A 24347-nucleotide genomic window follows, 5' to 3' on the forward strand; every position below is an offset into this window, starting at 1 on the left:
GCATCTAATCACTGCCTTCCTCAATTTGTCCTCCCTTCTATCCTCCCTTTCCCCCTTTCCTTTTTCCCTTCCCTTCCTACTTCACTATAGGGTAAGATAGATTTCTTTACCCAACTAAGTGTGTATGTTATTCCCTCTTTGAGCCAAACTGATAAGAGGAATGTTCAAATAATGCTCACCCTTCTCCTTCTTTCCCTCTATTGTAATAAGTCTTTTGTGCTTCTTCTTGTGGTATAATTTACCCTATTCTTCCTCCCCCTTTCCTCTTTTCCCAGTATAACCTTTTTTTCACCCCTTAATAAATTTTTAAAAATCATCACATCAAAGTCGACATACCCACACCCTCTGTCAAAGAATATTTATGTAGTTGCCCTAATAGAAATAGAGTTAAGAGTTATAAGTATCATCTTCTAGTTTTAGGATGTAAGCAATTGAACCTTATTGAATACCATGGTTTTTTTCTTTTTTTCTTTACCTTTTTATGCTTTTCTTGAGTCTTGTACTTGAAGATCAGATTTTCTGTTCAGCTCTTGTCTTTTTATCAGGAAAGTTTGAAAGTCCTCTATTTCATTGAATGTTCATCTTTTACCCAGGAAGATTATTCTCACTTTTACTGAATAGTTAATTCTTGGTTGAAATCCAATCTCCTTTACCTTCTGGAATATTATATTCCAAGCCCTCTCATCCTTTAAGGTAGAAACTGCTAAGTCCTATGTAATCCTGACTCTGGGTCCTTGATATTTGAATTATTTCTTTCTGGTTTCTTGTATTTTATCCCTGACTTGATGATTCTGGAATTTAGCTACACTCTTCCTTGGAATTTTCATTTTGGGATTTCTTCCAGGATGTGATACGTGGATCCTTGAATGACTATTTTCTCTTTTGGTTCTAGGATCTCAGGGTGGTTTTCCGTGATAATTTCTTAAAATGGTGCTGCCATGGCTCTTCTTTTGTTTTTTTTTAATCATGTCTTTCAAGTAGTCCAATAATGGGAGCGGAGTCAAGATGGCTCAGTACAAGCAGGACCTCCCCCTGCGGCTCCGGCATCCACCTTCCCCAAACCATGTAAAAAGGGGACTCTAAACAAACTTTGGAGCTGCAGAACCCACAAAATGACACAGAGAAGCTGGCCATTTCCAGAATTATCAGCACATAGATGCAAAGGACAAAGTGAGAGGTCAGTGCAATGTGGACTTTGGGAACCAGTAAGTGAGAGTGCATGGCTTTTGCCCCTGGGCGGAGAAGCCACTGAGACACCGGCACAGCCAGCCAGTGCCACATGGCAGCTTCAGCTCCTGGTCTGCAGACTGTAGGGGGACCAAGCGACCAGTCTGAGGGGTAATCGCTCTTGCTTTAACCTTCTTGGATCTGGATTGCAGTCTAGAGTGGAGGTCCTAGGGTATGTGTCCAGCTTGCCAGAGCATGTGGAGGCCTCAGAGAGGGCACCCATCTAATACCTCCGGCAGCTGAGAAAACCCCAGAATTTGGGACGAAAGATCCCTTTTCTGGTTGGCAGAGTACTACTGTGGCAAAAAGCCCAGGGGTCGAGTGACTGAGGGGAGACATGACCGGGCAAAGGAAACAAAGCAGACAGAAGATTCCAACATTAGACTCCTATTTTGGGGACAAAAAGGGGCAAAGCGTGGGACAGGAGAAAGACAATGAAGTCATAACTCCTGCACCAAAAGCTTCAAAGGAAAATACGAGCTGATTACAGGCCATAGAGGACCTTAAGAAGCAGATAAGAGAATTGGAGGAAAAATTGGGAAGAGAAATGAGAACAATGCAAGAAAATTATGAAATGAAAGGCAACAGCCTGACTGAGGAAAATCACGCCCTAAAAACAGACTAACTCAAATGGCAAAAAAGGCTCAAAAAGGCAATGAGGAGAAGACTGCCTTAAAAAGACGAATTTGCCAGATGGAAAAAGAATCTTAAAAGCTCAATGAGGAGAATCATTGCTTCAGAATTAGATTGGAGCAAATGGAAACTAATGAGTATGAGAAATCAAGATGCTGTTAAACAGATTCAAACAAATGAAAGAATAGAAGGCAATGTGAAATATCTCATGGGAAAAACCACTGACCTGGAAAATAGATCCAGGAGAGATAATTTAAAAATTATTGGACTACCTGAAAGCCATGATCAAAGTAAGAACCTAGAAATCATCCTTAAGGAAGTTCTCAAAGAAAACTGCCCTGATGTTTTAGAACCAGAGGGCAAAATAGAGGTTGAAAGAATCCACCGATCACCTCCTGAAAAAGATCCCAAAAAGAAAACTCCTAGGAATATTATAGCCAGGTTCTGGCATTTCCAGATTAAGTAGAGAATATTACAATCAGCCAGGAAGAAACAATTTGAATATTGTGGAAACACAATCAGGATAACCCAGGATCTGGCAGCTTCTACACTGAGGGATCGAAGGGCTTGAAATACGATATTCCCGAGGGCAAAGGAGCTGGGATTAAAACCAAGAATCACCTGCCCAGCAAAACTGAGTATCATGTTTCAGGGGAAAATATGGTCATTCAGTGGAATAGAGGATTTTCAAGCATTCTTGATGAAAAAACCAGAGTTTAATAGAAAATTTCACATTGAGATACAAGAAGCAAGAGAAGAATGAGAAGAAATCATAAGGAACTTATCAAAGTTGAACTATTAACATTACTACATGGAAAAACAATAATTATAACTTATGAAACCTTTCTCAGTAGTTGAAGGGAATAGAAATATATATTATATATATGTATATATGAGGATATAGGGGCACATGAATACATATTTGAATATGTGTATATATGTTTACAAGTATACATAGATAGAGGGCACAGGACAAATTTAACAGGGAGGGATGATACTTAAAAGTTGAAATTAAGAGGTGAGAGAGGAATATAATGAGAGGAGACGGGGAGAGACAGAATAGGGTAAATTATCTCATATAGAAGAGGCAAGGGAAAAATGGTTACAATGGAGGGGAAGAATAGGAAGGCAAAAGGGAATGGGTCAACCTTATTCCCATTGAATTTGACTTGAGGAGGGAATGAAATACACACTAAATAGGGTATCTCACCCTACAGGAGAATAAGGGGGAAGGGAATGAGAGGGGGGATGATGGAAGGGAGGACAGGCTGGGGGGGAGGGAAGTTGGAAGCACCCACTTTTGAAAAGGGATGGGATCAAAGTAGGGAATACAAGTGGGAGGTGGGATAGGAGGGAGGGAAATGTAGTCTGTCTTTTACAATATATCTACTATGTTATTGTTTTGCATTAGCTACACATGTACAACCTATACTGAACTGCTTATCTTCCTAGTAAGGGTGGGTGACAAGGAAGGAAGTGAATGAATCTAGAATTCAAAATTTTAAAAACAAATGTATATATACATATATATGTATATGTATACTATTAATACTATTTTACATGTAATTGGGAAATAAGATATACAGGCACTGAGGCATAGAAATCCCCTGGAAAAGTCGAAAGGGGAATGGGAGAAGATATGTTGGAAAGTAGACTGGAGGAGGGGATATTCTGTGGGACTGCTGTTTTGGGGCAGTGGTTAGGGGAAAAACTGGTAGAAAATTTGTAACTCAAAATCTGGCAGAAATGAATGATGTAAATCAGAAGTTAATAAATCATTTGAAAAAAAAAAGTAGTCCACTAATTCTTATATTATCTCTCCGACATCTGTTTTCTAGGTCAGTTTTTTTTCAAGTGAGGTATTTTTCATTTCCTTCTATTTTTTTTCGTTCTTTTGATTTTGTTTGACTGATTCTTGATGTCATAGAGTCATTAGCTTCTACTTCCCAATTCTAATTTTTTAAAACTTTTTTGGAGGGTCTTTTTGGAAGGGGGAAGGCAAGGCAATTGGGGTTAAATGACTTGCCCAAGGTCACACAGCTAAGTGTCAAGTTTCTGAGGCCTGATTTGAACTCAGGTTCTCCTTACTACAGGGCTGATATTCTAGTCATTGTGCCAGCTAGCTGCCTCCCAATTCTAATTTTTAAGGAATCACTTTCTTCAGTTAACTTTTGTACTTCCTTTTCCATTTGGCTAAATCTACTTTTAAAGGAGTTCTTTTCAGTTAATTTTTGTGTTTTCTTTTCCAAGCTGTTGATTCTTTTTTTCATAATTCTCTTACATAACTCTCATTTCCTTCCCCAATTTTTCTTCTATCTCTCTTGCTTGATTTTAAGATTCCTTTTTGATCTCTTTCAGGAGAACTTTCTAGGTTTGAGACCAAATCATATTCCCCTTTAAGCCCTTCACCTGTACGCATTTTGACACTGTTGTCCTCCTCTGAGTTTATGTTTGGGTCTTCCATGTCGCCATAGTAGCTTTCTATGGTAAGGGCTCTTTTTTGTTTTTTGCTCATCTTAAAAAGTTGAGCTCTGATTCTGGGGTACTGGGGGCACTGTCCCAAGCTTCTTTCATTGAGGGCCATGGTCCTGGTCACTGGATTTCTGTACTGGATTCCTGGGCTTGCCCACTACGCTAGGGTAGCCAAGCCTACTCATGCCTGTTGTGTCCTGGTTTCCAAGGCTGGTAATTTACTTGCTGTACTGGGACTCAGGGCCTTACAGTTGGCTTACTGTGCTAATGGATTACTGGGCCTTCAGTGCTGATCTGTGCTATGGCACTGAAACTCCTGTTGACTTGTCCAGCTACCACCTTTGCTGAGCTGCATTCCCCTTTTATCCAAGTTGGACCTTTCCTGAAGTTCTTCTAAGGTATCTTGGGCTGGAATATTGTTTCATTCTCTCTTTTTGTGGATTATATCACTCCAGAATTCTTTTAGAGGCTTAATTTAATAGGGTTTCTGAGGAAAACTGGGGAGAGCTCAGGCAACTTCCTGGCTTGTCTCTACCATCTTGGCTCCACCTCCTGGTGGTAAACATTACACATGTTTTTAGAAATTTCCAATGTATTGCTCAGCTTTTCCTGACTTTTCCTTTCTAACAAATAATATTTCTCAAATAGATTGGTTGTCTAGGAGGGAGAGGGGAGGGGGAGGGATCCTTGAGATAGTTGTGATCCAAGAAGAAAAAAATGTCAAAGCTTTTAAAAAATATAATTAGGAAACATTTAACAAAATGAATAAAAATACAAGAGAAGATAAATAATGTCAATATGTTGGTTTTCCATGTTAATATGGGGCCCACAGGGATCCTTATATGTGGTTTAGTGGTCCCTATTTCTATTTGAATTTGGCTCCACTGACCTACACCATTATTAATGCAAGCTCAGTATGTACCAAGCAGAACTAATAATTTCTTTCCCTACCTGCCCCCCCCCCCCGAAAACAAACAAACAAACAAACTTGTCTTTCCTTCAAGGTTTTATATTTCCCTTGGTAATAACAATGGTAGAAGCAATATCCTAGATTCTTACCCTAAGAAATTTAGGCTTAAAAGGTACTTTCCCCAGGCAAGTTTCCTTAAAAGGTACTGAAGTTGTCCTTGATATTTACTTTGGGGCTATAATTTGGGCTGTTGATATAACTTCCAGGTTTCCTAGGTGGCAAAACAGTTAAGACAAGAAGGGCTAGAGTTCTTGTCTCAGGCTTAAAACCTCAAACTGGAAACATAAACAACAGTGGAACAGAGAGGATACACTCAGCTGAATCAACCAGATCCTCAATGAACATCTTTTCCCTGATCTGAATATGTGTCCCCTGCTATGGTTTAGTCAGCCTCCTTCCATTGACAGTTGAATAGACTATGGGCATGTCATTTTCATTCCAAACCTGAAGTAATCAGTCAGTCTGGTTAGACCAGTTCTGTAGAGCATTGTCATCTTCCTGAAAATTCAGTTGCTAAATCTTCTTGAATCCACCTCTACAACATTACTTTGCCCTTTGGTCCATTCATACTGTCACCATCTTAGTTCAGATTCTTTCTGGGAGTATTTAAGAGTCTCCTAACTGCTCTCACTTTCTCCTGTCTCTCTTTAGACCTGTGTTGGTCCCCTGCTCAAAATCCTATAGTGGCTACTTATTTAATTGATACTCCCTAGTCTGGCAGTTAAGATCCTTCAAAATCCTACTACCTTTCCAGTATTATTTCATACTTCACCTTTTCGTGCACAATAATGTCTATTTTCTGATCTTATTCTGCCCTCTCCTGCTTTGATACATTCATGCAGGCCTTCCTTTGAATCTAAAATGTATTTATTTTACTACGTGTGGCTAAAAATTAGAAGACTTTTCTTTCTTCAGGGCCCAAAACTGGCACTGCTTTCTCCATGAAGATTTTTTTGAACTGGCATTTTGAAAATGATTTTTCCCTCCTCAATTTTCTTTATAATGGTTTTGAATCTCTCCTTTGCCATTAGCAAATCCTCACTTAAGTAATTTTTTTTTATGATGATATCAAATGCTCCCAGTAAATTTTAGGCTCTTTGAAAGCATGGAATGCCTTGGGTTTTTTCATCTTTGTCTCCTCAGAATCTAGTTCAGTTTCATATACAGTAAATCTTTAAGAAATGTTTATCAAATGGTATTAAAATCAAAAGATGGATGGACTTGCATTTTAGCACCTGATAAACTATATTCCTTTCAAACATATATTTCAATTTCATGCTTGTTTAAATCTTTATTCTAAATTGTTCTTTCTCTTTTCCATTTTTAGTTTTTTCTGAAAGTTAACTTAGGTTTATTTTCTCTAATCTTTCCAAAGCCTTCAAACATAACTTGAAACTCCATGGGCTTGTTACAGTCTCCCAAGGAACCAAACAAATATTTCAGTAATATTTTTTAAATTTCTTTAAGTCTCTTAAAACCTATAAGCTCCCCTCCCCCCCAAAAAGTGTGATTTCACAGTACTTTTCTTTTACTTTCTCATATCTTAAATTTTTCTTCCTCTTAAACCTTGATTAATTAAGTTTGAATTTTTGAACTTTTAGTGCTTTGTTTAATTCAGCTGCTACTCTGAAGCTAATACATCATCCATGTCCTTAGTCTTGGAAATATGCCAGTTTTATTCTCTTTTCAATTTGAAAGTCCATTTTAAGACTAACAGAATAGTCTTGTTTCTGTTAGCAGTCATCCAGAACTAAAAGGATTTATCAAACAGCTTGAATAGATAATTTTCTTTCTGTAGATGTGAATTTGAAACCTAGATATTGGTTAGAATTTAAAATAGTATTTATTTGACATTTCTTTTGTTTTTCAAAGTGACTTTTGTTAAATATAGTTGGTTGTGAATATCTAGGGAGTTAGTTTGTTATGTATTTGGTGTTCGCTCTATATACATACATATATACTGTGTTTATGTATTTGCTATAAAAGGACTTAGTGAAGTTCTCTATATATTGATCCTTGACATGGGTGGAAAGTTCTGATTTGTCATAGAAATCTTAGTTGGATTTTTAAAAACATGAATTATCAACACTTAAAACATTTGGACATATTTTTTAAAACTTAAAAACAGATACATTTGCTTTGCTTTTAGGCTATCTTGGAAAGCTTAAATTAGGGCTATTATAGTCAGTAGTTATTGACCGTGGGTGAAAAACAAATCAACTGACTAAATCTATCATAAAAGCTAATCAGTCTGCCAGTAAACATTTCTAAGTACATACTATATGTTGAGCACTGTGGTAAGTGCTGGGGATACCAGCAATTACAAATGACATTCCCTGCCCTCAAGGAGCTTACTCCCTAAAGGAGGGAGATAACAAGCAAACAAATATGTAGAAACAAACTATATACAGGAAAACTAGGAAATAATTAAAAGAGGGAAGGCACTTAAATCAAGAGAGTTTGGGTAAGGCTTCCTATTCAACAGGGCTTCTTAAACTTTTTCCTCTCGTGACCCCTTTTCACCCCAGAGATTTTTTTGTGACAAGTATCTTCAATATTTTTCAGTTGATATTTTGATTTTATAATCGTCAATGTTGAGAACACAGCTTAGCATAAATACATAGTACAAAATGGCAGAAATATGTTTAGAAATTGTTGGAAGTTCTGTCCTAATTCCAAGCTAAAATTCATATATGCAGTAAATTTCATAAAATTCATACATAAAATAAAAACACTGCAATTCATAACATAGGAGAGTCTGGAATCTGAGCCGAGGTGTTTCTGGCAATGTGAGGTAGCGTTGTGTGGTGTTTCAGCATGCTCAGTGCAAAGTGTACATGTTGTGTGTTCAGAGCTAAGGCTGCAGTAAAGTTGTATGATGCAGCACTAACAAGTGCTTCTAGAAACACCTCAGATTCATTATGCATTTCATTTTGAATTAATTTTTGGTTGTGCGTTCAGATACATTTTATATTGCCACATTTTTCACAGCCCCCACATTCAGTTACTCAACCCCAGATGGGGTCATGACCCACATTTTAAGAAGGACTATGAACATTTTATTCATTACTTGGAGGAAGCCCACAGATGAAGATAAGGAAGGAGAGCATTACAAGCACAACAGCCAGGGAAAGTGCTCAGAGCCAACAGGTGGAGTATCTTGTTCCTGGAAAAGTAAGGAGATCTGGGTACCTGGACTGAAGAGTATGTGACTCAGAGTAAGGTGTAAGAAGACTAGAAAAGTCCAGGAGAAGTTAGAGGGGTAGGTAGATTATGGAGGAGTATGAATGAAAAACAGAATTTTTTATTTGATTCTGACAGAGAACCTCTGGGATTTCTTGAGTAGTTTGTTTAACTAATGACTAGTGTGCATATCAGGTATTGTTAGTACAACAGGTAACCCATATGTTATTAAACCATTAGACATGAGACTGTTGGAATCTGTGGGAATTTCTTACTGCTTTACTATTTTGAAGGATCCCTGATGGGTCATTGATATGGTTCTCCTTCCACCATTGTAAACCACAACCCAGGATATATAATTTTTTGCTTTTTGGGGGGGGGAGGGCAATTGGGGTTCAGTGATTTGCCCAAGGTCACATGGCTAGTTTTTTGTGTTAAGTGTCTGAGGTCAGGTTTGAACGCAGGTCCTCCTGACTCCAGGGCTGGTGCTCTTTTCACTGTGCCACCTAGCCGCCCCAAGGATATTTTTTTTAAAGAGACACACTATATATCAGTGTGGAAATATAAATCCCGATTCCCCAATATTCATTGAAATATATACTACATAACCTTAGACTTTTAAACCTATACCGTATTTACCTACTCATGAAATATAATTGGGAATGAATGCATATGTAAGAATGTGGATACTTAGCTTGGTGCTTTATAATTGGTAGAAGCTTTATAAATATTTGTTATGTGAATCAAGAACAATTGGTAAAATTCTTTTTTTAACTTCCATTTACAGTAGCAACAAATTATTTGTTGACCTCACTACAGTTATATGTTGAACACAAATAAATAAATAAAAATCTTTGTATTTGCTAAATATATTTTAATTCAAAGTAGGAAGTCAAATTTAATACATACTTTCATAAAGAAGTGTGTTCAGGCATAAAACATGATTCATAAGAATATATAGGAAGAATAAATAACAAGATTTATTAAATGGTAATTGTGTTGCTATTTATAATACAAGACCAGTGTGATATATATGGTGAGGTTTATATCAAGATACCCAGAGTTTCATATTTAACTGAAATGGAGTAACCACATACAGAAGTAGAATAAATGACTTAAAGATGTCATGAATTACTATTCTAAGCAATTTAGCATAATTATGAACTTGGAACAAAACTTAATAAAATAAGGGGTGGAAGCAAGCCAGCTTAGTTGTTTAAAAAAAATTTTTTTAAGCAAAGGTGTTACATGGTGATTACGCATCCAAGCAAATAAAACACATATATCAATAGATTGTGGAAAGGAATAGCTGTGACCACTGGCAAAAGTTGTATATTTATTTTGTTTCATAAAAGTTATTGGTTGATTGTACTTTTTTTTTTCTATCCATACCCATTCACATCATCATTAATTTCATCTTAAAACACAGACTGCAATACATAAAACAGCTAAACTCTGGTTATATATACCATTGATAATGCCTAATAACAGTAAGCAAACAAGTAGGTTATTCCTCTGATGACTATTCCCTAATTTTACGTGTGGTTTGTTTAACTAATGGCTATTGTGCATATTAGGAATTGTTAGTACAACAGATGCCAGCCTGGAATATGACAAATTATGCTTTTCTTTATTCTTCTAAATTATTTTTTGTCGCTTTGTTTTTTTTTTTTCCTTGTAAAACCCTTTTGATGTTCTAAGACCTCTTAATGAGGAAGGCAGAAGTACATTCGGTAAATCCTAAAATTAGGAACAGAATTGTTAGCACCTTCTACTTATTTACTGATGGTTATCAGATTTTAGATGCTCACTCTCCAGTTTGCCTTTGGCAGTGTCAAGTTGCTTCTACTTGGCCAAACATGGCGACCATGAGTAAGCCCCCCTGACTGCTTTTCTTGCTACTCTAATATTTTTCTGGCATGGTGGTTTCAGAATTCAGATAGGCAGTGTAAAAACTTACCCCAATGATTTCAGATATTAAGTTGTATAATTATTTGTTATCAGTGTTTTCACCAATCCACCATTTTGTTTGGGAAGACAATACTGTGATTTAAGTAAATTCTTGGGCCACTAATAGTAATAATAGAAACTGGAATGCAGTTTTCCTATTTCCTGTGTAAGAGGAGTGAAAGCTTCTAAGCTTTCACTAGAGTTAGTCTTTTAGCCTTAACTTGTCAGTTACTCTCTTTATGCCAAAGGCTTTGTAGAAATAATAGTTTTCTCTATCTAGTTTTCATAGGTTGTTTTTATGATTGACTTAATGTTTGTTCACATATTGTATGTAAATTTTCTTCTAGAGAAATCCTGAAGAAATTGACTCACACTAGTGTCAAGATTGTGATTCATTTCTTTGATATAATGAATAGGTCTAAGTACTGAATTAAGTAAAATATGAACATTGGATACACCATTATGGCTACTGATTATTTATCAGGAAGAACCCATGGTGGGGAAGAGAACATGCACACACATTAGAGATGTGGAAAAGTAAGGTAGGGCAGATAAGAGGACAATTACCAGTAAATAATCGATATAAATAGATATAAATAGGACATAAGAAAAGTAGAACTTCATACAGAATATAAAAAGCAAATCAGAATTTTATTGTAAGAGTTGCAGGGAGTGGGATCAAGTTGAAAATGTCATTTAATATCCATTTAAAACTTATGAACTGCTCATGATTTATTATGAAAAGTAGCTATAATATTAGACTGAAAAGTGATACATTTAATGACCAGTATTTAATGGTAGGATGTATCAATGATCCTTGCTCTAAAGCAGTTCCTTTTAGGAAATAACTACACTATTTCATCAGTATTTTGGTGACCATAGGAATTACTGAAATATTTTAAGAAATTAAACTATCAGTTGTTAAATTAATTTAATCTTTGACTTTTGGGGGAATTGCATATTGTTTCCTTCTGTTAATTTCATCTACTTAGATTCATAAGCCATCATTACTAAACTGATATAATTTACAGTGTTATTGTCAGAGAATGACCTTATCACTTCAATATAAAATAAACTAGTATTATAATTAAACTGTGGACAAAATAATGTGTTTTTTAAAAGAAAAGAATTATAGTTGTTACCAATCAATTAATGAGGTGATAATTAAATAGAGGCCAGTCAGCTTAGTTGATTGCAGATCAACATATGCAATTGTTTTTATGGTATTCGCATACTTTATGATTTATTTAATTACACATAAAACATAAAGCTATTTAATCCATTCTTTCATCTCAGAGCTTCACCATTATTATGTTTCATTCCTCTTAATTTTTTTAACCTGTTTTCTTCTTTGTTCTACAAAAAAAAAGAACCAGTTTCCACCGTTTAAAAAACAAACTATGAGAGACTTTATTCTCTTATTGGAGTTAATACATCTCATTTGCCTAGTAAAAGGCATTTGAGTGGGTGAAATTCTGGAATCCATACTCACAATTTTGGAATATATTAAATCCTTCCATCGATGATAGAAACAAAATATGCCAGAGTTTATGTATACATTTTTTCCTAAAAAAAATATTTGGTTTGCTTAAGATATGAAATCAAATAAAGGATTCTCACCTATCTGCAGTACATAAAAGAAATAGTGACATAGCTGGATTATTAAAACAGCAGGGGCTACAAAGTACCAGTGCTATTCTAGATCATTTAATATAAATGATTTTTTTTATCAATAAATAACTGGCATTTAACAGCATGGATATATGAATAGCCTATAGAGAATTTACCAAAATATTTTTAAAATAAAGAAAAAAAGAAGTGTCTTTAGTGACTTGACTTTCCATAATACTAATATTCCTGATTTATTCTTTGCAAGCAGAAGATTCCTGTATTGTATTATGCTAAAAACATCTCGCTGCATTTCCTGTTTCCTCATACCTTCATTATTTTCAGAAACATTTTTATATTATTATCATTATTATTATTTGGGACATATACACACATTAATGGGCAGCTAGGTGATACAATGGATCGAACATTCTGTTTGGAGTCAGAAAGCTGTGACTTCACATCCAGCCTCAATCACTATCTGATGAGCCTCACAAGTCATTTCTCTCTGGTTTCCTTAGTTTCATCATCTTTAATATGGGAATAATAATAGCACCTACTTCACGTGTTTGTTAAAATGAAGTAATATTTATAAAGCACTTAGCACAGTGTACATAGCTGGTGCTATATAAATGCTAGTTGTTAATATATGGTTGTTAATTTTAAATATCCTCAACAGAGATATGTAACATGTAACCCAGGGCATAGTTTGGTCAGCCTCACTATTGTGGCTATAATTTAAAATCCTCTTTTCTTAAGATCTTAGATGTGACCCTGGTTTGGGAGAAATGGAATCCTCCTTCTTGGCCCTGTAGCTCCTAAATCTCTACCAGTATATTTTCCATTTATGCAAGATCAGTTATTGTTAACTCTTAAATCTGAAATACTTACTAAACAGTAAGACAAAAAGAATAGTAATAACCATCATTATTATCAGAAGGCAAAAGCAGGAATAATCATAACATTTAATCAATAGAAGACAAAATCAGCAATAGTTCAATATTATAGTTACTCAATAGAAGACAACAACAGGTATTATTACAGCATAATAGTCTGTCCAGAAAACTGAGTCACAGTCTTCCACCAATATGCACAGTATCCATAAGGCAGAATGGGCTCACACTCAAGTAAACATAGCAGGGAGGTACATGACTGAGACAGTTCATCATTTTGGTTTACTGCAAGCTTTCATGGCCATCATGCCTTTAAGAATAATCTGCTCTTCACAAAGTCCCTTCTCTGCTAGCTTCCCTCCTTCTGGTCTTAATTATTCTCTTCCCAGGCAAAATCAATCCTCTTCTGCTCTAGAACCTGTGATGTAGTTATAAACTTTCTTAGCTCACAACTACCTTCAAATGGGTGCTAAGAAGAAAGTATGATGCTACTTCATTTCAAGCAGTTCTCTTAAGCTAGAGAACTGCTGGGTTCTTCCAGTCTGCAAAGAGCAGGGGATTCTGATCTAAGCAACTACAAGCTTCTTCTCATAGCCTAACATAACTCACAGCAATACAGATGCAGTGTCTTTCTTTTGCCCTCTGTTTTTTCCAGAGAGAGAGAGAGCAGAGGGCAATAAGGCACCTGAAAGGTTTCTCTTCTCTCTCTTGAAATCGTATCAGGAAAGAATGGCCCTCATCACTCTTTATAAAGCATCAAGATTCAGCCCTCAGCCTCTATGATCCAGCCTTCCTCCAGCCCATTAGCAAAGGAATATCTCTAAATCAACAAAACCCAGGGAAGCAATGGAAAAGTCATTCATCAGTCTGATCTGGAAGGTTTCTATGTCTTCTGTCCTTGCTTCCTATGACTTCTGTGCTCAGCTAACTCAGCTTGTATCTTGTTCTATAATTCTTCTCAATGATTCTCTTCCAGTTGGCTTCTTTACAGCCCCTAATGCCTCAAATAAGAGCTTCCTGATTACCAGGCAACTCTTTATTATATGCTGTTGTAAAGCTAAGCACAAACAGCTTTCCAGAGGACTGCTGCTGTGAACAGCTTTCAAGGTTCTGATTACATAGTATAGTGAACTCTATTCAATAACAAATCAGAGTGAAACATTCACAGAAAATCAAGGTACAGCATTCACAGTAACATAAGAACTCAACAACTTATCACTAAAATGGCCACATAGTTTTCACCAAAGTGGTCACATAGTTTTGAACAAAGTACAATCATTTAGGCAATCAATCACTTAGTAACTCAATTATTCAATCATAAAGTACAAAAGGTCAAAGTCCTCCACCCGTGGGTCCCACTAAGTTACAAATCAGTCACTATTCAGTCATCAGTCACTATTCAAATCATCAGTCACTACTCAGTACCCTCTTAAGGGGTAGTGGAAAATACACAGGCCATCCACTCCTTGGTCACAAGTAAATCACAATTTCATCACTACTCAGGACCCACAGAAAGGTCTTTTCATCATGACTCTGGGAAGGCTTTCAGCTTCCAAGGCTCCTCTTCCATGGCCCCAGCTCCCACCCAAATCTAACCAACTGCCATCTGAATTCAAAGGCAGACAGCTCCCAGCTCCTTGTCAAGCTCTCTGTGCAGTTCCTGCTCCACATTGGAGCTCACATTGTCCAGTCCATCTCAAGTTCTTCACAGCTTCTGTTGCTGGGAAGAGAAAACTTAATGGAGCCACAGACAGACAAAGTACTGATACCACAGTCATGCTTCCTCTGGCAGCTCCAGCTGGCCCTCAGAAATCCTCAGCAGCATCTCAGAAGCTCTGGCTGGCCCTTGGAAGTCTTCAACAGCTCTGTTCTCAAAATCAAAATCACTTCCTCCCATTCTCAAAATCCAGAAGTTCTGTCTCTGGCACAAGCTCCAGCCTCCAGATGCTTGCCCCAAGAAAATTCTGACTTTCTCAGCTTGTTTTCTTCCTTATATAGGTATTAGTGCCTCCTTGTTCAGCTCCTTCCTGTTACATCAGTAACAGGAGTTTCCTGTTCATCCCCTTCCTGTTACATCAGCAAGAGGGGTTCGTACCTTTTGTTTCTTTAATAGAGGCTTAATTTGAACTAGGTTCTAAGTACCTGTCAGCTTCCAATACAAAGGGATCTTCAAATTTCATTACCATTATAGCAGTAAAGCTCAGGAATCCATCTTTTGTCAGGTATGAACCCAGAATTCCTTATATAATCTTTCCATAAACCCTAACCAGTTACTTGATTTATAATTTTATCTGTTGTAATCTCCATAACACTAAAAAATAATCTCATATAGATTATAGCTTTGCCCCACCGGTACTGCAGTCATTCCTCTGCCTTGAAACAGATTTTCTCAGTACTTTTATCTGGGTCTTTATCTAGTGCTTAGGACCATTTATGTTTCTCTTCATATTTTATCTGAGAAACTATTTTTCTTTTCAAATGTATTTTTGTAATTTTTCCATACACTTATGTTCTTTTTCTACCTCTTTCAGCAGTCAAACTCTTCATGTACAAAAGGAGCAATACTTGGTATTTGTGAGACCTGTTTTACTTAATTTGAGTAAAAGAGATATATCTTATATTTGCCAACAGGGTTGCATATTTTTAAGTGATTAAAATAAAGAGGATGTTTGGCAAGTGACTTATGCAACGATTAGTTAAAATATTCTGACGATATCATGAGATATCTTTGAGGAAATGAGTTCTTTTTTTAATATTAAAGGATGTAGGTAATATCTCTCTAATGCCAAATTGTTTCAGGGTGTGCTCTCTACTTTTTCCCTTATGATTGCGTAGGTAGGAAAATATAATGTTCCAAACAACTCATGGAAGAGTTTCCTCATCAGCATTTTTGTACCAAAAATGCATTTAAATGGTTTTATGGAATATAAAATTATAGTTCCTATTAGTTCCTGGGAGGAAATATTTTCTGAATAGGAAAGAAATAGTGTTTTTGAACTACTATATAAATGAGCTCTGCTATCATTATTTTATTATGGATTAGATATAACTAAAATTGTCTTCAGTTATGTTATTAAAAAGTTGTTTACTGTTTAAAGATTGAAATTAGTGTCCAACACACCCTTGGTCCTATTACTTGAATATTTTAGCTAGTACATAATTATTAAGTAATAAACAGTAAGTAGATCTTTCTATTAGAGATTTTAACAGATAATACAGCCCTATTACTTTATTTTTCACTGTAAAATAGGAGTAGAATTCCTTTTTGTCTTTTTTCTGTTAACTTTATTTCCTTCCCTTTCCCCCACTTCTGCAAATGATGATGTGTAGAGATATTATTTGGCCTGATGGATAAAGCTCTAACTTGAAAGATAAAGAACACCTTCTTAGCTCTGCCATAGAATTCAAGGTACCATAGTGCATTTCTCTGTACTTTAATAACACATGATTATATTGTTCCCTATGTTTCTCTTTTATGTTTTGAGAGTTAGCTACTTTTTAAATTTCTTAGAAATACAGGTACAACAGTGATGAATTTTAGGGGTTCCTAACAAAATCTTTGAAATTCAAATTTGACTATTTATACATGTTAAATTATCCTTGGAGTATAGAGTTTCCTTTTTCTATAATCTAGTGACTTTTGTTTTGGAGTTAGTATTCATTCTTTTGGTTGACATCATCTAGAACTATTCAAGTTTGTCTTATCTCCCAATCGTGGTCTTAGAATCATGCTTTTCCTTCTGTATTTTCCATTATCTTCCTATTAAAGCTAGGAAAGCCTTTCTTAAAAAAAAATCAATTCACTCTTTTCATTATCTATATAGTTATTCTCCATTGACACAAATGATTGACAATTGACTTGATTTATTTTTGTATTTTGAAGCCATTACAACCTTCTCTTGATCCCCTTCTACTTCTGGGCAAAGATAGATTATTTGATGAGAAAATGACTGTAAATCTGCTTCTTTAGACATAGGGTAAATTTAGAAACAAATATAGCTGAGAGAGACCTACAATTCTACTTTAAGGCAAAATTATGCATATGATTACTATTTACTTTTTTTTGGAGGGGAAAAGGCAAGGCAGTTGGAGTTAAGTGACTTGCCCAAGGTCACATGGCTAGTAAGTGTTATGTGTCCGAGGTCGGATTTGAACTCAGGTCCTCCTGACTCCAGGGCTGTTGCTTTATTCACTGGGCCACCTTGTTGCTCCCTATGATTACTATTTAAATGAGAAATAATGGTTACAACCTCTGCTCAGATTGACTTTGTAAATTTCTAAAGCCTGAATGTTACAACTAATGTGTTTATTGGGGGTTAAACATAATATAGTCAGCAACAACTCATATCTCCTTCATTCATGATAATGTTTTAAGACAGTAATATAATTTCTTGGTCACAGTTCTTCGGTCATTGAAAATTTACTATTTTGTGGCATCATTTGGATCAACTTTAAGCATATCCACCAGTCTCTGATGAAACAGTATCCACTAAGATTACCCTGAATTCTGTGACATTAGCCTGCTCTTTAGAATAACTGATAGTAATTGTTAATCAACCCCTAATTACTATGTCTAAATGCTGAATTTCTGAAATCCTGGAGAAGATGAGTAGAGAAAGCAAAAATGACATGGCAGGGAAAGGGAAGACAGACAGAAATAGAGAAGTACAGAGAAAAAAAAAGTTATGTACTATCACAAGATTGTAAAATATAGTTTAATTAGTACCATTTACACAGAATCCAGTTGTCTTAAAAGCTCAACTCAAGCAAAACATAGATTTCCCATTATCCAGATGCCAATGACTCTTCTTCCAAAAGGGAGATTTGGTAAATTCAGTGGTTACTTGATTTATTTGTCATGGCATAAACTATAAAGTGTATTATGGTTGTGGTTAACTTTTTTAACCAGTTGGTTTTATCTTTTCTGTTTAGTTATAGACCCATTTACAATGGCCATTTACATACTCACTGCCTCCTGCAACTTTCTAAGACTAACTTGCAGAGCCCTTGTCATTCTTATTAGCACAAGCAGTCCCTTATACTGGTGAAATCACATGTCTTGTTTTAAAAGAAATTGTCTTTTAAAGGAACTAAGGATTTTTAATTTGGTGAAGAAAACTTTGAGGTACATGATTTGTATCAATTTTTTGAAGGAAAGAATTAAGAGAAATAGTTGGAAGTTGTAAAGAGAGAAATTTTGGCTAATTAACTGCCACCAATAGGCAGATAGGCACAAAGGCTCTGGGCAGGGCAGCACCCTCCAAACCATCATGCTGCTTAAAGCATTCCTCTTGCAACCCCTTTCTGAGGAAGCAACTATTGTGGAAAGGAGGTTGGCTCTTCCCACCAACTGCTAGCCAACTGATACTTACAGGTCTGCTAAGTCAGCTTTGCTCAAGCAGCAAAATCCCCTTAGGAGATAAGAAGAAGTCAAAGCACCACCACCTTGACTACTGGCTCTCCTCAGACCCTGATGGAGATAAATCAGGACCCTGTACCTAAAAGCCTTGGGAATAGCAGCATTTCCAACCCCTGTGGAGATATAAAGCCTGGCAGGGGCTAGGGAAGATCGGGAAAAGAAAGTTCTTGTCACCAAAATCCTTGGCACTGTTATTAATGGTTCCACATCGGAAACTCATAGAATTTTATCAAGAGAAATGGCATTTAAAAAAAAAAAGATATTATCTGCTTTGCTGCTAGTCCCTAAGGACTATTTCCATCTGACTTTAATCTGAAGCCTTCCATCAATATTGTCTCCCTCATTGGAATATGAACTCCTTGATAAAAAAAAAGCCTGTCTCATTTTTCTGTTTGTGTCCTCAATACTTAGTACAGTGCTTTGCACCAAGTGCTTAATAAATTTGTCTTCCTTCCTTCCTTCCTTCCTTCCTTCCTTCCTTCCTTCCTTCCTTCCTTCTTTCCTTCCTTCCACCATTCATTCTTTCATTCGTAGAAGAATTTCCTACCAAGTATATCTATCTAAAAATGGAATTGGCTGCCATGATAGTTTGCCAGCTTGTCAGCCAAACTGGCATTCTTGCCCTTGCCTACATTCAGTCCTCCATTTCCTATATCTCTGCTTTTGTATACAGGCTGTTCTTCATGGTTAGAATGTATTCCCTTCTCACCTATGCTTCCTAAAATACCTGACTTTTTCAAGGCTCAGTTCATACAACATCTTTAGGAAAGCTTTTTTGATCTCTTTGTTAGTGCTCTCTCTTTCCTCTGTATATACTTAGCTGTTTACTTGTTATAAACCCCTTTAGAACGTAAGATCTTTGAGAGTATAGACTAGATGCTTGGTTTTTCTTTAATTGAATTGTATTGTGATTCTTGTTCAGTTGTGGATTGGATTTGATGGCCCTTAACCTTGAGATTCTATCCTTTGGTGATAATCTAAACTTAAGGTACTCAATGGTTATCATTGAAGAGGAAGTCTGAGCTACAGCATATACAAAGATCAAAGAAAAGGGCTATAGTCACATACCAATGGTGTAGTGGAAAAAGGTAAGGACTTCAAACCGAGGCACCTAAGTTCATATCCCAGCTCTGACACTTAAAAACTTTGTCCTAATCTTTCTAATCCTCTTTTGTAAAATGGTAATAATATTCATAATATCTACTTCACAGAACTATAAGATAAATTTTTGTAAGACTTAATTACAATTGCTATTATATTAAAGTCATTTTGAGAGAAATGGGTCCCCATTATCTGTAGATTATAATGCAGATACACCTCCTTTAATGATTAAGAATCAGAAAAAGAGAAGAGGTTCAGCTATACTATACAATCTAACAATATTGGAATGACTGAATTCTGCAAAACAGCTTTAGAATGCAGACAGCCCCATTTTGCAGCCTAAATGAGGGAGGAAAGACTGACCTTAATTCAAATATTTTCTTATCAAATTAATATGTCAATATTAGTACAAAACTTCCTGAAATAACAAGCTCCATATAAAGAATATAAGAAAAAAGAGAGTGTTTCTTATTGGTGCAAGGGAGCTTCATAGTAGGGTGGCAAGAACCCTGACTTTGGAGTAGGAGCATTTGGATTCTAATATTAGCTCCATGTATTGCTGTTACTGATATTCCTACCACTATCCCTACCTCTAGCACACAACCTAGCATTTATGTAGTGCTTTACAAATATTATTTTATCCACAAAACAACCCTTTGTAGGTATGTACTATTATTCCATTTTACAGATCAGGAAACTGAGCCTGAGAGAGGTCTTACCCAGGGTCACATATGTAATGAGTGTTTGAGGCCGAATTTTAAATCACTTTTCTTGACTCAAATTCACTGCTTTCCCTAGCCTAGCAGCATTGGCTGCCTGACTGAGTTCAGTAACCCCCTTCTTACTTGTTCTGGGCCTTTAGCCTGCACATCAGACATCATAAGGTCACATCAGATCACCCAAAGGGCCCTACAAAAGCATAAATTCCTTGATTTGGTTCCAAGGATTCACTAGAAATGTGAGGGATGAGGGGGAATCCTGTTTCAACATAGCCTGCCTCCATGCTTCATAAAGAAAAAGCCTCACTCTATGGAATCATATATTTAGTGCTAGAAAAAAACCTCAGAAGGCATCTGATTCAGTCCTGCCACCCTACAAATGAGGTAACTAAGAACCAGAAAGCCAAAACAACCTGTGCAAGGGCATACAGATTCTTGATATCCATTGTTTGACCAGAAATTGGGGGCGGGGGGGCAGGGCTTAAATTCACATGTTGGCCAGACGCTCCTGAACTTCCTGGAATTTTTTTTTTAATGTTTCACTGATGGCTTTTGTTTTTTTTTACACCACTGTCATTTCCCAGTATAACACACCCCTAACACACACACACATACACACTCCACCTTTCCCTTGTAGCAAACTGTTTTCTAGGACTAGGATTGGTTATTGCCATTAATCTGTTCTCTTCTATTGCCTTTTAGTGTTGTTTTCAAGTCACTAAATAGTTACTAAGTGCCTGCTCTGTGCTAATAATTAACTCTGGGGATACAAAGAAAGGCCAAAGACAGTCCTTGGTTTCAGTGACTTTACAGTCTAATGGGGGAGGCACCATACAAGCTACTCTGTACAAACAAGTTAACTGACCCTCTCCATGGAACTGTCCTTAGGAGACCTTGTCCTTGACCCCAAAGATATTTTACTTTCACACTGAATCCCAATTTAATACATTGACTCCCCTGACTTATATGATGAGCCAGTTTGACTCCCTGAGATTAGAAATTTGCATCTAATTCCTAATTGTTTTCTCCTCTCTTCTTCTGTGATTATATGCTCCTATGGTATCCATTCCTGTTTCCCTTCATGCTTCTGCCTGCCTCCCATTTCAGTCCCCAAGAATTGAGGGATTTTTTATGTGGAAAGAATATACAAATTAAGAAAAAAAAAAACCCATCAGGGCAAAGCAACTAAAAGTGTGACTCACAGATAACGACCTAGTTCCAGATTGTATTCATTCAACAAGCACATATTAAGTTCCTACTCAATACAAGTCACTGCACTAGATGCTAGGATTTAAAGATGAACAAAAACATTCCCTATCTTCTGTGCTTCAGAAAAAAAAAAAAGCAACAATAATATTATGTTTGAAAACAACAGCAGCAGCAAATGGACTGAAAAATAAATACAAAAGTATATGCAAAATAAACACAAAGTTAAATGAAGTCAGGGCACTACCAACTGGGAGGATCAGGATTCCTAACAAATGGTACTTGAGCTGAATCTTGGGAGTGGCCAGGAATTCTAAGATGTGCAGGTTGGCAGGGGGAACATTTTAAGGAATGAGGAATTGCGTGTGGCAGAGTGGAGAGATGGGAGATGGAATGGCATGTTTGAGGAACAGCAAATAGGTAAGAGTCTGTGAAAAGGAATCATATTCAGTAACCCTAGAAAAGTAGGCTCAAACCAGATTGTGAAGGGGAAGTACTTGATGTACTTTAGGAATTTGGCAGCTATGCAGAGGATAGATTAGAGAGAGGATAGACTTGAGATAAGGACATCATTTAGAGCATTATTACAATAAGTTGTCCAGGTGAGAAATGACATGACTATGAACTAGGCTGGCGGTTATATAACTGGAGAGAATGTAAATTTTGTGGAGGAAGAATGACTAACACTTGGAAAGTATTTAGATATGTGGAATCAGAGAGAATAAGAAGATTCCCAGGTTGTAAAACTGCACGAAGAAAGGTAATGGTGACTTTGACAGAAATAGGAAAATTAGAGAGGTGAGTTGCGGGTCATTAAAACAATAACATAATAAATTCTGATTTGAACAATGAGTTTGAGATGCCTTTGAGGCATACAGTGGAAAATATTCACTAAGCAGCTAGTGATCCCAGATGAGAATTTAGGAGAGACATTAAGGTTGCATATAAAGATCTGCAGGTCATCTAGAGATGGTAATGGAATCAGTGGGAATTGATAAAAGATGATCTAGAGCAGGGGTGGGGAACCTGCAGCCTCCAGGCCATGTGTGGCCCTCTAGATCCTCAGGTGTGGTCCTTTGACTGAATCCAAACTTCACAGAACAAATCCTTTTGTCTAGAGATTGAAAAAGGAAGAGGCCCAGGACAGAGCTTTGGGAGACTGGTAGCTCAAGGTAGTCCCCAATGAAGGATACTGCGTAGGAACAGTTAGAATTGGAGGAGATCTAAGAGAAATCTGTATAATGATGAAAACCACACAGGGGAATATCTAAGAGGATAGACTGATTAGAAGTGTCAGATGCTGAAAAGATATCAAAAAGAATGGGAAGTGAGAAAAGGCCATAGGATTTGGTAATTAGAACATTAATGAACTTGAAGAAAGTTGTTTTAGGTGAATAATAAGGTTATAAATTAAATAATGTTTTAAATAACTAATAATTAAAGAAATGCAAATTGGAACAATTCTTAGATTCTACCTGATATAGTTTAGCTATTAACTCTATTTAATTCTTATCAGCCCTAGGATGTGTAGATAAAATATTTGTTTCATGTACATTGTAACTCCATAAACTAAAAGAAACTTTTACTCTGAAATATCTGTCCCCTTTCTCAAGAAAATATTTGGGAATTCTAGGAATTAGTCATATTGACTATAATTTAAATATAGGGGAAATTTCCTCTGAAAATTAACTTTATTTCAAATTCATGAGTTACTCATACTTTTCTTTTTAGTATAAATGGTTTGCTAGTTTTAACTCGTTTTATCAAGTATTAAGGGCTGATTTTATACAAAGCATATTATTGCTTTAGTGACTTAGATCTTACCAAGATGATGATAGTATAATTGAAGCAAATAAGATCAACACAAAATTTGACCAGTTTAAAATCTAAGGAGCCATTTAAAAAATTCAAATATTAGAGAGAATCTTCATGCTATCCACAGGGTATATTTATTTTATTTTATCTTACTACATTAAATTTTTTTTGACTGTTTTATAAGGTAAAACAGTAAAGGTTGGAAATGTTTTCCTCCAAGATGGAAGTTTTTAAGATTAAGCACAATGGTCAGAGTACCTAGCAGATAACAGGTATTACAATGAATCAAAAATATCTGCACCATGGATCTGCCCTGCCCTACCCTACCCTGTCCTCCCACTCTCCTTTTCCCTACCCTCCCACTTCCCCTTCCTCTTCCCTTCATGCTTTGAACTTCTCTAATTTATTTTTCATTTTTTCTGAGTGTCATATCCCTTTTGCTGGACTTTAAATTTCATTAGGGTAAAGACTATCTTATCTAAACTTGTGTCTCTCTAGCTCTTATCATAGTAGGTACTTAAATAAGCACTTTTTGATTGATAGGTTAAAATCAAAATAAAGTGATAACTATGTTTCTTCTTTGTTTAATAATTAGAACAAAGCTATCAGTGAACTGAAGAATATTCAAAGAAAGCATTGATTTGGAACCACAAAGAATTTCAATTTTCTTGGGGGAAAATGGGTTTTATAAGGTATTTTAAAAGAATTTTAATTTTAAAAACTTACTTGCTCTTAGGTAATTATGATATAATTATGTTAACAGTTTTCAGTGATTTAGATAACTTCATCCTTTGGCCCTTTTACTCTTTTCTCATGTATGTTAAAGTTATTATATGCAAAAAAAAAATTGAATAGTATCAGAAGACCTATATGGATTGAACAAGTACCAAAATTGATGATATCAACAATGTAGCAAGTTATTTACTGAATTGTTCTTGGAATAGGATTGTTTTTATGGCTGGGTGTATTAAAATAATTGGTGTATTTTGAAGCAGAGAACTTGAATTAAAATTCTATTTCTGGGGGCGGCCAGGTAGCACAGCGAGTAAGAGCACCGGCTCCAGTGTTGAGAAGACCTGGAGATCGAATCCCGGGCTCAGACACTTAACACCCACCCAGAAACACCTGGCCATGTAACCTTGAGCAAGTTA

The 24347-nt window shown here is 36.2% G+C and overlaps 1 protein-coding gene across 4 annotated transcripts in view; it reads left to right on the forward strand.

The window, feature by feature from the left end:
* The window catches only part of PCCA (propionyl-CoA carboxylase subunit alpha), a 550597-nt gene that overhangs the window by 406821 nt on the left and 119429 nt on the right, over positions 1-24347 (forward strand). The gene's annotated exons all lie outside the window — the stretch shown is intronic.

This window comes from Petaurus breviceps, unplaced genomic scaffold (genome assembly GCF_028583685.1).
Source record: "Petaurus breviceps papuanus isolate PSGF00001 unplaced genomic scaffold, PetGlider_PUasm1.0 90625, whole genome shotgun sequence".
NCBI classification, from domain to species: Eukaryota; Metazoa; Chordata; class Mammalia; order Diprotodontia; family Petauridae; genus Petaurus; species Petaurus breviceps.